The sequence below is a fragment of the Lontra canadensis genome, unplaced genomic scaffold, assembly GCF_010015895.1.
Source record: "Lontra canadensis isolate GAN:19392208 unplaced genomic scaffold, GSC_riverotter_1.0 scaffold25, whole genome shotgun sequence".
Taxonomy (NCBI): Eukaryota; Metazoa; Chordata; class Mammalia; order Carnivora; family Mustelidae; genus Lontra; species Lontra canadensis.
This window is the reverse complement of record NW_022631019.1, coordinates 5,253,431-5,265,962: the sequence shown is the minus strand read 5'-3', so window position 1 is coordinate 5,265,962 and position 12,532 is coordinate 5,253,431. Positions and strand designations below refer to the sequence as shown.

Here is a 12,532-nt window from a genome sequence, read left to right as displayed (position 1 = left end):
ATCCTCTGCCCTCTAGAAATTTTTTTTTTTTTTTAAGATTTTGAGAGAGAGGGGTGCCTGGGTGGCTCGGGTCATGATCCCAGGGTCCTGGGATCAAGCCCCACATCAGGCTCCCTGCTTGACAGGAAGCCTGCTTTTCCCTCTCCCATTCTTTGCTATATCTCTCTGTCATAAATAAATAAAGTCTTAAAAAAAAAAAAAGATTTTGAGAGAGAGTGCATGCATGAGAGGGGGGAGGGGCAGAGGGAGAGGGAAAAGCAGACTCCCCGCTGAGCAGGGAGCTGGATGCGGGCGTGATCCCAGGACCATGCAGGGGGGCGTGATCCCAGGACCATGCAGGGATCGTGATCTGAGCGGAAGGCTGATGCTCACCGACTGAGCCCCCAGGCTTCTAGAATTTAGAAGCCTGCCTTCTAGAATTTAAAGCAGTCCCTAATTATGGTTTGCGGTGAGCACCACCAAGGAGTGAACAGTGTGGTAGGTCACAAAGGGGCTGTACTCTAATGTGATAAGATGGAAGGGTCGGACTCCAAGCCGAAGGAGGTGGAGGGAACAGGGAGGAAAGGCCGAGGAAACACGTTACCTGTGAGCCCTTGAGGCTGGAAACAAAAGGCTGGCATCTTCCATAAGCCAGAAGTTGTGGCCGCAGGAGGATGGACGCTAGTGACCACTTAAAGATCTAGGTAAGGGAGCGACAAGATCTGACTTATCTTAAGAAGATGACAGTGGGGGGCGCCTAGGTGGCTCAGTGGGTTAAATAAAGCTTCTGCCTTCGGCTCAGGTCATAATCCCGGGTCCTGGTATCGAGCCCAGCATCAGGCTCTTTGCTCAGCGAGGAGCCTGCTTACCCCCTCTCTGTCTCTGCCTGCCTCTCTGCCTACTTGTGATCTCTGTCAAATAAATAAAACCTTTAAAGAAAAAAAAGATGACAGTGGCTATTGTATGGGGAACAGATTGGAGAGAAGCCAAGGGGAATGTGGGGCTGTCAGGACTGGGAGGTGTCGGGACCTGGAGAGACAAGGGGCCAGGGGAGATGTTAGGCCTGGAGATGGAGAAAACCTGCTTTGAGAGATCCTTTGAGGTAGAAGCCGCAGCTTGAAGACCTTGGGTGGGATGAGCTCAGGGCGTGTGGCTCCAGCACCCCCGCCCCCCACTCCCACCCTTACCCCCTCCGTGAGCTCCACCAGCCCCCAGGGGTGCCAGGACAACCCAGGAAAGGTAAATAGAGCACTCCCACTGATCTTTGCTGACATCTCCTATTTTTTGCCTCTTTTCTTCCCCCTTCCATTGCCTTTCCTTGTATTGTGGTCAAGACCATCTTTTTTTTTTTTTTAAGATTTTATTTATTTATTTGACAGACATGGATCATAAGTAGGCAGAGAGGCAGGCAGAGAGGGGGGAGGAAGCAGGCTCCCTCCTGAGCAGAGAGCCCAATGAGGGGCTCGATCCCAGGACCCTGGGATCATGACCTGAGCCAAAGGCAGAGGTTTTAACCCACTGAGCCACCCAGGCGCCCCCCTTCTTTTTTTAAGATTTATTTTATTTTAGAGAGAGAGCCTGGGCATGGAGAGGGGAGGGGCAGTGGGAGAGGGAGAGAGAGAACCTCAAGCAGACTCCCTGCTGAGCGCAGAGCCTAAGGTGGGGCTCAATCTCACAACCCCAGACCATGACCTGAACTGAAATCAAGAGTCGGCCACTCAGCGGACTGAGCCACCCACGCGCCCCAAGCATCCACATTTGCTTCTCTCTGAACCTTCGCGTTTTTCCTTGGTTTTGCAAGAATGCTTTTCCCTACTTTCCGTGGCCGACCAAATGCGTACGCAACTGAAACTCGGTCAGAGCAGAAGCTCAGTCCTCCCGCCGCACCCCGAGCCAGCCAAGCTCCGACAGTTCTCCCGGCCCCGGCTGGCCCCGGCCTGCGCTCTGAGCTGTTGCCACAGCCCAGCAGGAGCAATGAGCTGGCCGCGGCCGCTGGACACACTGTGATCAGGCAGGTACTATCTAGCGACAAAGTATGACTGTAAAGTTGGGAAACGGGGGCTCCGGTCAACCTCCCACCTCCGATGCGAAGGATTCCCTCAGCTTCCCCGAGCCCCGCTGTCCCCTCAACATGAGACCAGGCCCCAGCAGGCCCAGTACCACACAAACTGCAAGGATTTATTATTAGGGACTGTCTCATGGCAGAGAGCAGATGCTAAGGTTGAGAGGACCCGTTTGTCAGTCAACTCCAAACGCGGATAATATTAGATGGGAAGTCTCTCCAGGCGGCCATAATCGATCATGAGTTCCTTATCTTTTTTAAAATGCCACGTGCTTGTTTACATGTTGCTTATTTCTCCCTAGGTCTCTAGGGATATCTTAACTATGTAATGAAAAGAACGTTCCTTAAGAGGGTGTCTCTTCGCGGCTAGGGGCCCTGTTCCAAAAAAAGAGGCCGACAGATTCTTGCAGAGCATTTCAGAGTTGAAGGAGAGAGAACTGCATCCCTCTGTCCATCGGCTCAAGTATCAAAATATGAGTTCAATTAGTCTCTCCTGTGGTTCCTAATTTCATCACCTGATTTGTAGTTTTGAGGTACATGGAGATTTTCTCTTGAAAATAAGCTCCTTGCAGGGGTATTTCAGACCTGGTTTCTTTGCTTTTATATTTTGTAGGAATTACAGACTCCCGAGAAGTTTCAAACTTGCACAGAAAGATGTCCTGGACCCATTACCCAGACTCCCCCAAAGATAACATCTTTCAAAATTATAGTCCATCATCAAAACCAGGAAATGGACATTGTCCCAATACACAGACGCACTGTTTTGTTCGGAAAGAGCTCCTGTCGAAATTGACTTGTGTCCCACTTCTTAAAATTAATTCAGAAAGTAATCCTGGCATTCTGTTAGGTGTTTTATGAAAAGCTAATAAAGCTTTAAAAATACATTGCCATGTAAATATTTATACATTATGCTAATGGTAATTGAGGAGATAAAGCTGATGGGTGTTGACTCTGATCGGCCAAGATTTTCTGCAAGACTAATTTGCATGAGCTCTAGTAAAGCTAACCCTTCAAACCTGGAGGGTTCAGGAATGGTTTCCCAGAGCCTAGAGGTGCCACAACTTCGAAATGTGTAACAAAGCAAGAGGCAAACTGAATTTCTAAGCCAGTACTAAAGCTTTGAGCTAACCTTGTCTTTGGAAAAGTCTGGGGCAAATGACAGTACAGAGACAAGTTTTCTTTGCAGACTAGACCCTTGAACAAAGGTTTGGGTTCTTCTCCCCTCCACATGCGAATTATACACCTTTCAAGAGACATTTTTGGTTCTTATTTAGGGGAAAGCAGAGAGGGGAGGGAGAGGAGAACAGGGAAGAAGCTCCGAATGTGCCTGAACTTGGTGAGCCTTGCCTTTTATTCCTTGTCACAGAGCAGAATAACATGATGTAGGCACGTCTAAGGCAATTGGAGGGTGTGAATTTTCATGCTTGCTTTTCCCTTGAATGTATCGAACTTCAAGAACCTTCTGCCTAAGCCGCGGAGAATCTGTCAGGGGAGCATGTTTAAACAAGCTCACCCCCGCTTTCATGTTACCTGCCCAGAACTCAGAGTGGCAAACGTACTTGGTGTGTCTGACTTTCTGTATGTGAAGAAACCCTTCATATCAGAGTGGTCCTGGGAACCGTCCCTCAATGTCCCCGGCTGCCAGGCCGCAGAGGGGGTTTGAGACCGGGGAGCGAGCTGGAGATGTTCGGAAAGGACTCTTCTGGGTCCTGGTTTCAGCTTCTAGAGAGAGAGCTGCTCTCGGGCTGTTGGGCTTAACGCGTGCCTCCCCAGTGCGCCTAACCCTCGCCCGGTGATTCCTGAAAACTGCCAGGAACACTCTGCAGGTCAACCTGTAGCAAGTTCATTAACACAACATCTGTGACCATGCATAAATCTGCTTCCCCAACACACACACACACACACACACACACACACTAAGTAAAAAGGCCCCAGGGAGGAGGCCGTTTGTTGTAACCAGGGACCAGTCTTTGGGGGTGCATCATGTCCCTCAACTTGACTTTGTGTCCTTACGGAGAAAGGCAGCCACTCCAGTCGTTGGAAGTAACTTTGGATCCATGTCAAATAAACGTCTTAACCACATGCTTCGTGCATATTTCTTCATTTTTACAGTCATGAGGGTTGAGCCCAGTACCTCCCCCCGGGACTGCATGACTTTTGTACCCTCCCCTCTTGTGTAAGGCGGGATGAGTCTGTCTTTCTGGCCTGAGCCCCGGGCAGCCTCAGGCACCACGGCTCACAGGAAGCTGAGTGCTGTGTGCGCCCCATCGCCAGCCGCCCTGGGGTGCCCGCGTGAACTCGCATCTTTGTCTACACTGCTTCTGTTCAGTGATCGATCAAAGTTCTCGGCTGAGCAGAAGCTCGGACAGTCCCCATGGCTCGGGGAGGCCCAGGGGCCGGCTCACCAGCTCGGAGCTGCAGAGGGAACTCATGCACCCACAGCAGCCCAGACACATGATAAGACTTGTCTGCGCATCATCTCGGCCCGGGAGCCTCTAATTACACGTCTGGGGCTTGCAGGAGCCCAGGTGGCCAGGCTCACATGATCCCAGAACTGTGAAGATAGCGCGGGCTGGGTTCTCACTGCCTGTGCTGCCGGGTGGGGGAGGCACCTCGGAGCCCCGTGCGTCATTTCAATACAAATTATAATAACTGCATTCCAAAGACAACAAGAGTTCACTTAACCGGGCAGTCCTTCTTCCCAAAGCATCGCCACGGTTTTATCTTCTCATCGACCTTCTCAGCTGTTCCATCTTCACCCTTCCTCCTGCCCCTTGACTTGGGACAGCTACTTAGCGCCCCAGCAGAATCCGTGTCCAAGAGAGCCCAGCGTCAGGCGGGTCCCCAGGCCGCATGGTCTGCTCCATGCAGCATAGTTCGGGCCTACGGGCTGTCTCTCGTGTTGCAGCATTCGGGCTGATCTAACTGGGCAGCTGTCCTTAACAGTATGCACAGCCCCCAGTCATCAGACACTTGTCACGTGCCGGGTGCTGCACTGGGCACGCCAAGTGTGCAGAGTTTGGGATCCCACTGGGATCAGCCTTAGTACCCAGAGCCCCGGCTCGGAAGGAAACACACCTGTCCAGAGCCAAGTGAGAAAGTCACCGTCATCAAGGCCCGGCAGTGGCTCTCGGAGGAAAGCCGTGCTGTGGGAGTGTGGAACACAACAGTTGCTGATCCTGCGTTAATCAGCTGTGTAGGAGGATCTGGAGGACCGCAGCCAGCAATCTGTTTTTGTTTTTTTGTTTTTGAAGACACATTTTTTTTTCTGCCAAGCTCCAAGTGGATGCTGAATCCGTCCAATTATTCCCTTTGCAAGAATCCCCTCATTTAACAGCAGTAAATAGATCGTCATTTGTCATCTCGTCGTTGGTAAGGATCTCCTAAAGAAATTGATTCACCAAATTGCTATGCTTATTTAAAATGTTTTTCTCCAAAACCTTCTCTGTGAGTCTGTAGACAACTTCTATCCATGTCTTTTTTTTTCTCTTAAATCATAGTCCTAGGGATTCTATGTTTGCATTAATTACAAAAAGTTTTCTGGATACAGAACAAGAATAGGCAAAAAGAGGTGTTACCACCCACCGGCATGCATTATAATTCTGTCCTTGCTTAATCCCCACCCAAATGCCCATTTCCATCTATACAAAAACTCATATTATTCTTTCTGAATCATACCTACGTGCCACACCCTGAGTTGCATATAAAACTTGGCCATATTATTTATACACCAGTGTGTACTCACACAGCTGTGGCTGACTTGGAGGGCCACTTATATTTTTCTGGGATTATTTATCACCTCACTTCTCCATTACTGGTTCCAGGTGGGAAATTCCCAGAAAGGTTTTCTTCTAAAATTTGGTAGCCTAATCTTAAGGATGTATTCTCCACTCCTTTTCCGGTTACAAATCCTGATGTTGGCAGGTCTCTTTTTTTAAGTTTAAACCTCAGCCGAGACAAACTGCAGGAATTATGCAGACCAGTATCCTATTTTATAGCTCACAACCAGGAATGCTGTGTAATAAAGTTTTGGAGAGTCCACCGATAGCCAAACCCATGGGGGCCTCCTGCCACCCTGCTCAGTGTCTCCTGAAATCTCCTGAAATCAAGAATCAATCTGTAAGACACAGAACTGTCTCTTGGCATACCAGACTATTTCAGGCAGATTGTGATATGATAGAAAAATTGGGATCAAAGGAAAAGAAAGACTAAAATAGACAGAGGACGCGACTTTGGTGACAGCCCCTCTGAGAGTTCTGAGAAAACTCTGCCTTTTGGATATGGAACAGGAAAGAGCCCTGGGGTGGGCGTCAGGGTGATTATCTGGGGAACCCCTTCTGGAGTATTTGCCAGCCAGCTTCTCCTCCTCTCCCCTTGTGGGAAGCTTTGTCAGGGAGTGTGTGCCTACAAGCTGGGGCCTTGGTGACGGAGATACGGCAAGGCCCTGGGTAACCAGAAATGTCTGGGTGGCAAGCACCAGCCAGACCACACACTCTGTCTGGAAGCGTGGCCCTTCCACTTCTAAGCTCACGCAATCAGAACCTGGATCTATGGACAGGAACACGGTGATTTTCAAACACAAATATAAGCATAAAATCAAAAATCACCAAGCATTTGAGAAAAATTAACATCGAGAAAAGAGCACAAGTCAATAAACAGAGACCAGCACCCATGCATGCATTTCACAAGGCAAACAGATGTTAAAATAATCCTCAGAGATTAGACAGAATATTACATCTACAAAAACTGCCTACTGTGAAAAAGAGCCAAGGGACAGAAAATAAGAAGAAAAGTTAAGAGCCATTTAGTATCTGAGAAGACAAAAATGAAGAGTAGCATAAAAGAAATGCTTAAAACATGTATATTGTGATGTATATAATCGTCAGATCACTGTGTTGTACACCTGAAACTGACAAAATGTTGTATGTCGACCATACATCAATTAAGAATTTAAAAAATAGTAATAGGGAAAAATTTCCCATCTGAAGACATGGGTCTTCATACAGAAAGAACCCTCTCATACCAAATAATTTACTTGAAAATAAGACACACTTAGGGTGCCTGGGTGGCTCAGTAGGTTAAATGGCTGCCTTCAGCTCAGGTCATGACCTTGGGATCCTGGGATTGAGCCCCATGTCAGGCTCCTTGCTCAATGGGGAGCCTGCTTCTCCCTTTGCACCTCCCCTGCCTCAAATAAATAAAATCTTTTTAAAAAAAAAGAAAGAAGAAGAGAAAAGAAAGAAAGAAAGAAAGAAAGAAAGAAAGAAAGAAAAGAAAAGAAAAGAAAAGAAAAGAAAAGAGAAAAGAAAAGAGAAAAGCAAGAAAATAAGAGACACCCAGATACATTGCCCAAAACAGCAGAATACCAAGGATAGGGCAGGGGGGAGACAACATTCCAAAGAGAAAAACAAGCAGGAAGTTACCCACAAAGGAGCAAAAATTCTATAAGTCCCAGCAACACAGGATACTGGAAGAAAATGGAGCCATATTATCAAGGTTCTAAGAAACAGTGATTCTGAATCCACAGTCTTATACTCAGCCAAATTAGCATTCAAGTGGAAGGTCAGAATGAAATATTTTGGACATACAAACCTCAGAAAGTCTGTCATTCGCAGATTGGCTTTCTGAAAGAATTTCTCAAGAATTGCAACACAGCAAAACAAAAGGAACCTAAAGAGGAGGAAGACGTATCCAAGTGGCAATGGTGAGAAAAGCCATTATAACTTTCAGAAAAGTTTAATTTTTTACACATAACTAAAAAAATAATAATGGAGAACGAAGATCCCAGGTTATTCCCAGGAGGAAAAGAAAGAGAAGGAAACTGAAAACAGATGAAGATTTGGGTCTTTGGGAGGAGAGGATACCATTGATTAATTCTGGATATTATTGGATACCATTAAATGTACATAAAAAATTTAAAGGCTAAGTTCCACTTCAGGTAGTAGCAAAAAAAACTTGCATCAGATTAATCACTTGCCTATGACAATTATAAAGTCAGGATAAAATATTTTTAAAAACAACTATATGAAGGTAGTAGAGAGCAACCCATGCCTGAGAAGAAAAGGAAACAAACTAGTGCAGATCCATGTGTAACCAGCTTTCCCCCAAGACAGTTCCTTAATTCTCTCAGCATACGAGGAATAGAGTTCAAACTGAAAGTGGCACTTTTACTGGGTTAAAAAGACAGAAGTTAGAGTTCAGGGTTTCCTGGCAGAGTAAATGGGAATTGAGGGAGGGCAGATCCTGGAAAGGAGGACGCCCCCAGATCTGTGGACAAACATCCCCCAAATCCTTGGCTGAATCCTGGGCTGCGTGGGCATGTCACGTCTCCAAGGGATCTAGTGGAAAGCAGCAACCAGAAGGCCAAAGGAACTGAGCAGGAATTTCAGCAGAACTATGCCCAACTATGGAGACAGAGTTTGGATATCAAGTCCAGCCAAGTTCAAGGTGCCTGGTAAACCCATTGGACTTTCTACTGAAACCCCAGAAAGGCCATATTTTAGAAGTGAGGGCCACATCCCAGATTGATGGCAAAACTGAAATAAACACCCTAACGAAGCCTATAACCAAACCACCCCAGGATCAAGGTTATCAGCTGGTAATTTATTTGCTTTCTAAAACAAAATTTATCACTTTTCAGAGGAAGATGACAGAAACCATTGTACCGTACCATATCATCTGCAATATTCATTATATGATAAAAACTTACAAGACATGAAAAAAAGCAGGAGAATCTGTTTCATAATCAAGAGGAAAAATCAGTCTATAGAAGCAGACCCACAGATAACCTGATGCTGAATCAACAAAGATGCCAAAATAATTATCACAAAGATTTCACAGGAAAAGTGGATAGAATGGGTGAAGATATAGTGAATTTTTAGAAGTAATATAGAAAATATAACAAAGAACCAAATGGAATTCTTAGACCTGAAAGATGCTATATCAAAAATTTTGTTTTGTTTTAGAAGATTGACAGCAGATTGGATAAAAGAAAAAATCATAACATGAATATAAAGACAGATGAGTAGAGAGTATTCAACCTACAGAACACAAAAAGAAAAAATGATCAGAAAATTATCTCTGTTGGGATACTAGAAATTAGATGTACAACTTCTAAATCTTTTGAAGGAAAAGAAAATGAAAACTTAAAAAAAATGATGAATCTAACAAATGGAAAGAAAACAGGGGAAATTTAACATTTAAAAAATCATGGGAGGGGCACCTGGCTGGCTCAGTTAGTAGCCCATGCAACTCTTGATCCCAGCGTTGTGAGTTCAAGCCCCACAGTGGGTGTAGAGATAACTTAAATATAAAATAATTTTAAAAGGATGATGGTAAAAAGTAAGTGAAATAAGTTTGCAGGAATAAGTCAAAACATATCAGCAGTCACAAAAGAAGAATGAATTAAATCCCCATTTTAAATATGGAGATTCTCAGATTAGTTAATAACAATAACAAAATCTATATGCTATTTACAGAAGACACACATAAAAAGAAAGTTATGTGTTGGTCTGAACTACTTTGGAATATGTATAACAGAAACAACACCTAACAATAGCTGACAAAGTGGGGTTATTTTTCTTGTAGAAGTTTGTGAGTGTGTGGCTGCCAGTCTTTGTTCAGCAGTGTAGAGATGGTGTCTCAATATATTTATTTTATTTTTAAATAATCTCTACACCAATGTGGGGCTCCAACCTACAACCTGGAGATTGAGGGTTGCAGGCTCCACCAACTGAGACAGCCAGGCACCTCTAAGAAGTTTGATTTAATGAATATATAAGTATTGCGCCCAGCAATGAAAGAATACATGTTCTTTTTTTTTTTTAGCTGAAAAATTTTTTAAAGATTTATTTATTTGAGAGAGAGTGTGTACATGCATGCACACAAGGAGGGGAGAGGGAGAAAGAGAATCCTCAAGCAGATTCTCCCAGAACTCCCCACTGAGTAAGGGGTCTGACTCAGGGCTCCATCCCAGGACCCCAAGATCATGACCTGAACTGAAATCAAGAGTCAGGTGCTTAACCAACTGAGCCACCATGCAACCCTTAACTGAACTTTTTTTAACTGAACAATAACATATATGGAGAAGAGTATGCAAATCAAAAATATATGACCTAATGAATTCTCATGAAGCTGACACACTTCAGATCCAGGACTTGGATTAGATCAGAAAATAGAACTTTATGACACCCTCAAACCATTTTTCTTGCTACTGCACAACCCCCAGTCACAGTCCATGCTACACGAAACCACCACTCCGACTTCAAATGTTTAAATGATTAATTCTGCCCATATTTACTTATTATAAATGACAGCATAGAGTAGTTCTCTTCTGTGCTCTTTTGCTCAGTATTATGTTTGTGAGATTTATGTGTGTAGAAATATGTTTTTCATTCTTATTTCATTGTATGAATAAATCACATTTATCCATTCTTTTGTTGTTGTTTGAAGATTTTATTTATTTATCCGAGAGAGATAGAGAGAGATCATGAGCCGGGGAGGGAAGGGTTGGGAAAAGCAGACTCCCCGCTGAGCAGGGAGCCCGATGCAGGACTCAATCCCAGGACCGTGGGATCACGACCTGAGCCGAAGGCAGACGCTTAACCAACTGAGCCACCGAGGCTCCCTCCATTCTTCTGTTGATGGACATTTAGATTGTTGCCTCCTCGCAAGTAGCACAAATGGTGCTAGGATGAACTTTTTTTTTAACCTTTATTATTATTTTTCTTTTAGTAATCTCCACACCCAATTTGGAGATTGAACTCATGACCCCGACATCAAGAGTCATGTGCTCTACCAATGGAGCCAGTTGGGTGTCCCAGGATGAACATTCTGATAGGTGTCTTCTGATGGTCAGGTGTACGTGTTTCTGCTGGGCACGTTTAGCTCATGTTTAACCTTTGCAGACATTGCCCAAAGGGTTTCCAAATAGTGTAGCGTTTACATTCCCACGAGCAGTATGTGAGTGTTCCCGTTGTCCCACACCTCGTCGATGGTCGGTAGTAGTCTACCTCTTCATTTTAGCCATTCTGATGGACGTGAGAAGACCCATTCTCTTCAGTCACACATGAAATATTTACAAAAGTTGACCGATGGTTGGATTTCACATATTTCTCAGGATTGGTACCATACAGACTGGGCTCTCTGACCACACTACAATTAAGTTAGAAATCAATGACAAAATATAGCCAGATAACCTGGGGGGGAAAGCATATGCTTGGAAGTAATCAGAACTGGATGCTGACACAAACTGACATCAGTATATAGAAACAATGTTTAATTTTGGATATGTATGTTGTAAAAGAGGAAAATCTCAAATAAATGAACCAAGCACTCAGTTTCAGAATTTAAAAAGTCTGGAAAGGAAAGAATAATAGTAGAAATTTCTGAAAAGCAAGGAAAACATGAAATAGGGAGTATTGTCAGGGTGCCTGGGTGGCTCAGCCAGTTAAGCTTCCAACTCTTGACTTGGGCTCAGGTCATGATCTCAGGGTGGTGGGATCAAGCCCTGCATTGGGCTCCATCCATGCTGGGCAAGGAGCCTGCTAAGACTCTCTCTCTCCCTTTTCCTCTGCCTCTCCCCACCCCTCTCTACCTCTTAAAAAAAAAAAAAGTATTATCAAAGTTAATACCAACATTTATCCCAATACATTTGAAAACTTAAAGAAAGTAGTATGGAGTACCTTCCTGGAGAAAAATACAACTTACCAAAGAACTGAATAATCCTACTACCAGAAAAGATTTTTTTTTTTTTTTAATATGGAATGCTTCATGAATTTGTGTGTTATCCTTGTGCAGGGGCCCTGTTCATCTTCTCTGTATCATTCCAATTTTAGGACATGGGCTGCCAAAACTACTTGAAAAGAATTTGAATGGAGGTGTCCCAAAAAGTTAAACATAGAATTACCATAGGGCCCAGGATTCCCCTCTTAGGTATGCACACAAAAGTGAAAATAGGTACTCAAAAAAAAAAATGGTTGTCCATGAATATTCACAGCAATACCATTCACAACTGCCAAAAGGTGGAAACAACCCAAGCGACTATCAATGGATGAACAAAATATGGTAGATCCATACAATAGAAAATCATTCAAGCTTAAAAATGAAATTCTGACACCTGCTGCAATGTTGATGAACCTTGAAACATTCTGCTAAGTGAAAGAAGCCAGACTCAAAAAGTCACACCAGCAGAAGTCCATTTATGTGAGATATCCAGAATAGGTAAATCCATAGAGACAGAATGTGGAGGAGAGATTACCGGGGCCTAAGGGAGGGGGAAGGAGTGACTGCTAAGGGGGACAGTCTCCTTGGGGAACGCTGAAATGTTTTGGAATTGGATAGAGGTAGGTGATGCTTGCACACCACTGTGAATTTCTAAATGCCACTGAATTGTATGCTCTAAAGTGGATAATTTGATGTTATATGAATTTTAGCTCAATTAAAACAAAAATCTCACCACAAAGAAAACACCAGACCCAGATGGCTTCAGAG

General features: G+C 44.4%; 1 non-coding gene across 1 annotated transcript; it reads right to left on the bottom strand.

Annotated features, from left to right (window-relative positions):
* Nucleotides 1-11,794: 11,794 nt before the first annotated feature.
* LOC116871409 lies at nucleotides 11,795-11,898 on the bottom strand. Its single transcript, XR_004383382.1, has one exon. It is a non-coding gene; the product is annotated as a U6 spliceosomal RNA (small nuclear RNA).
* Between the last annotated feature and the right edge of the window lie 634 nt (nucleotides 11,899-12,532).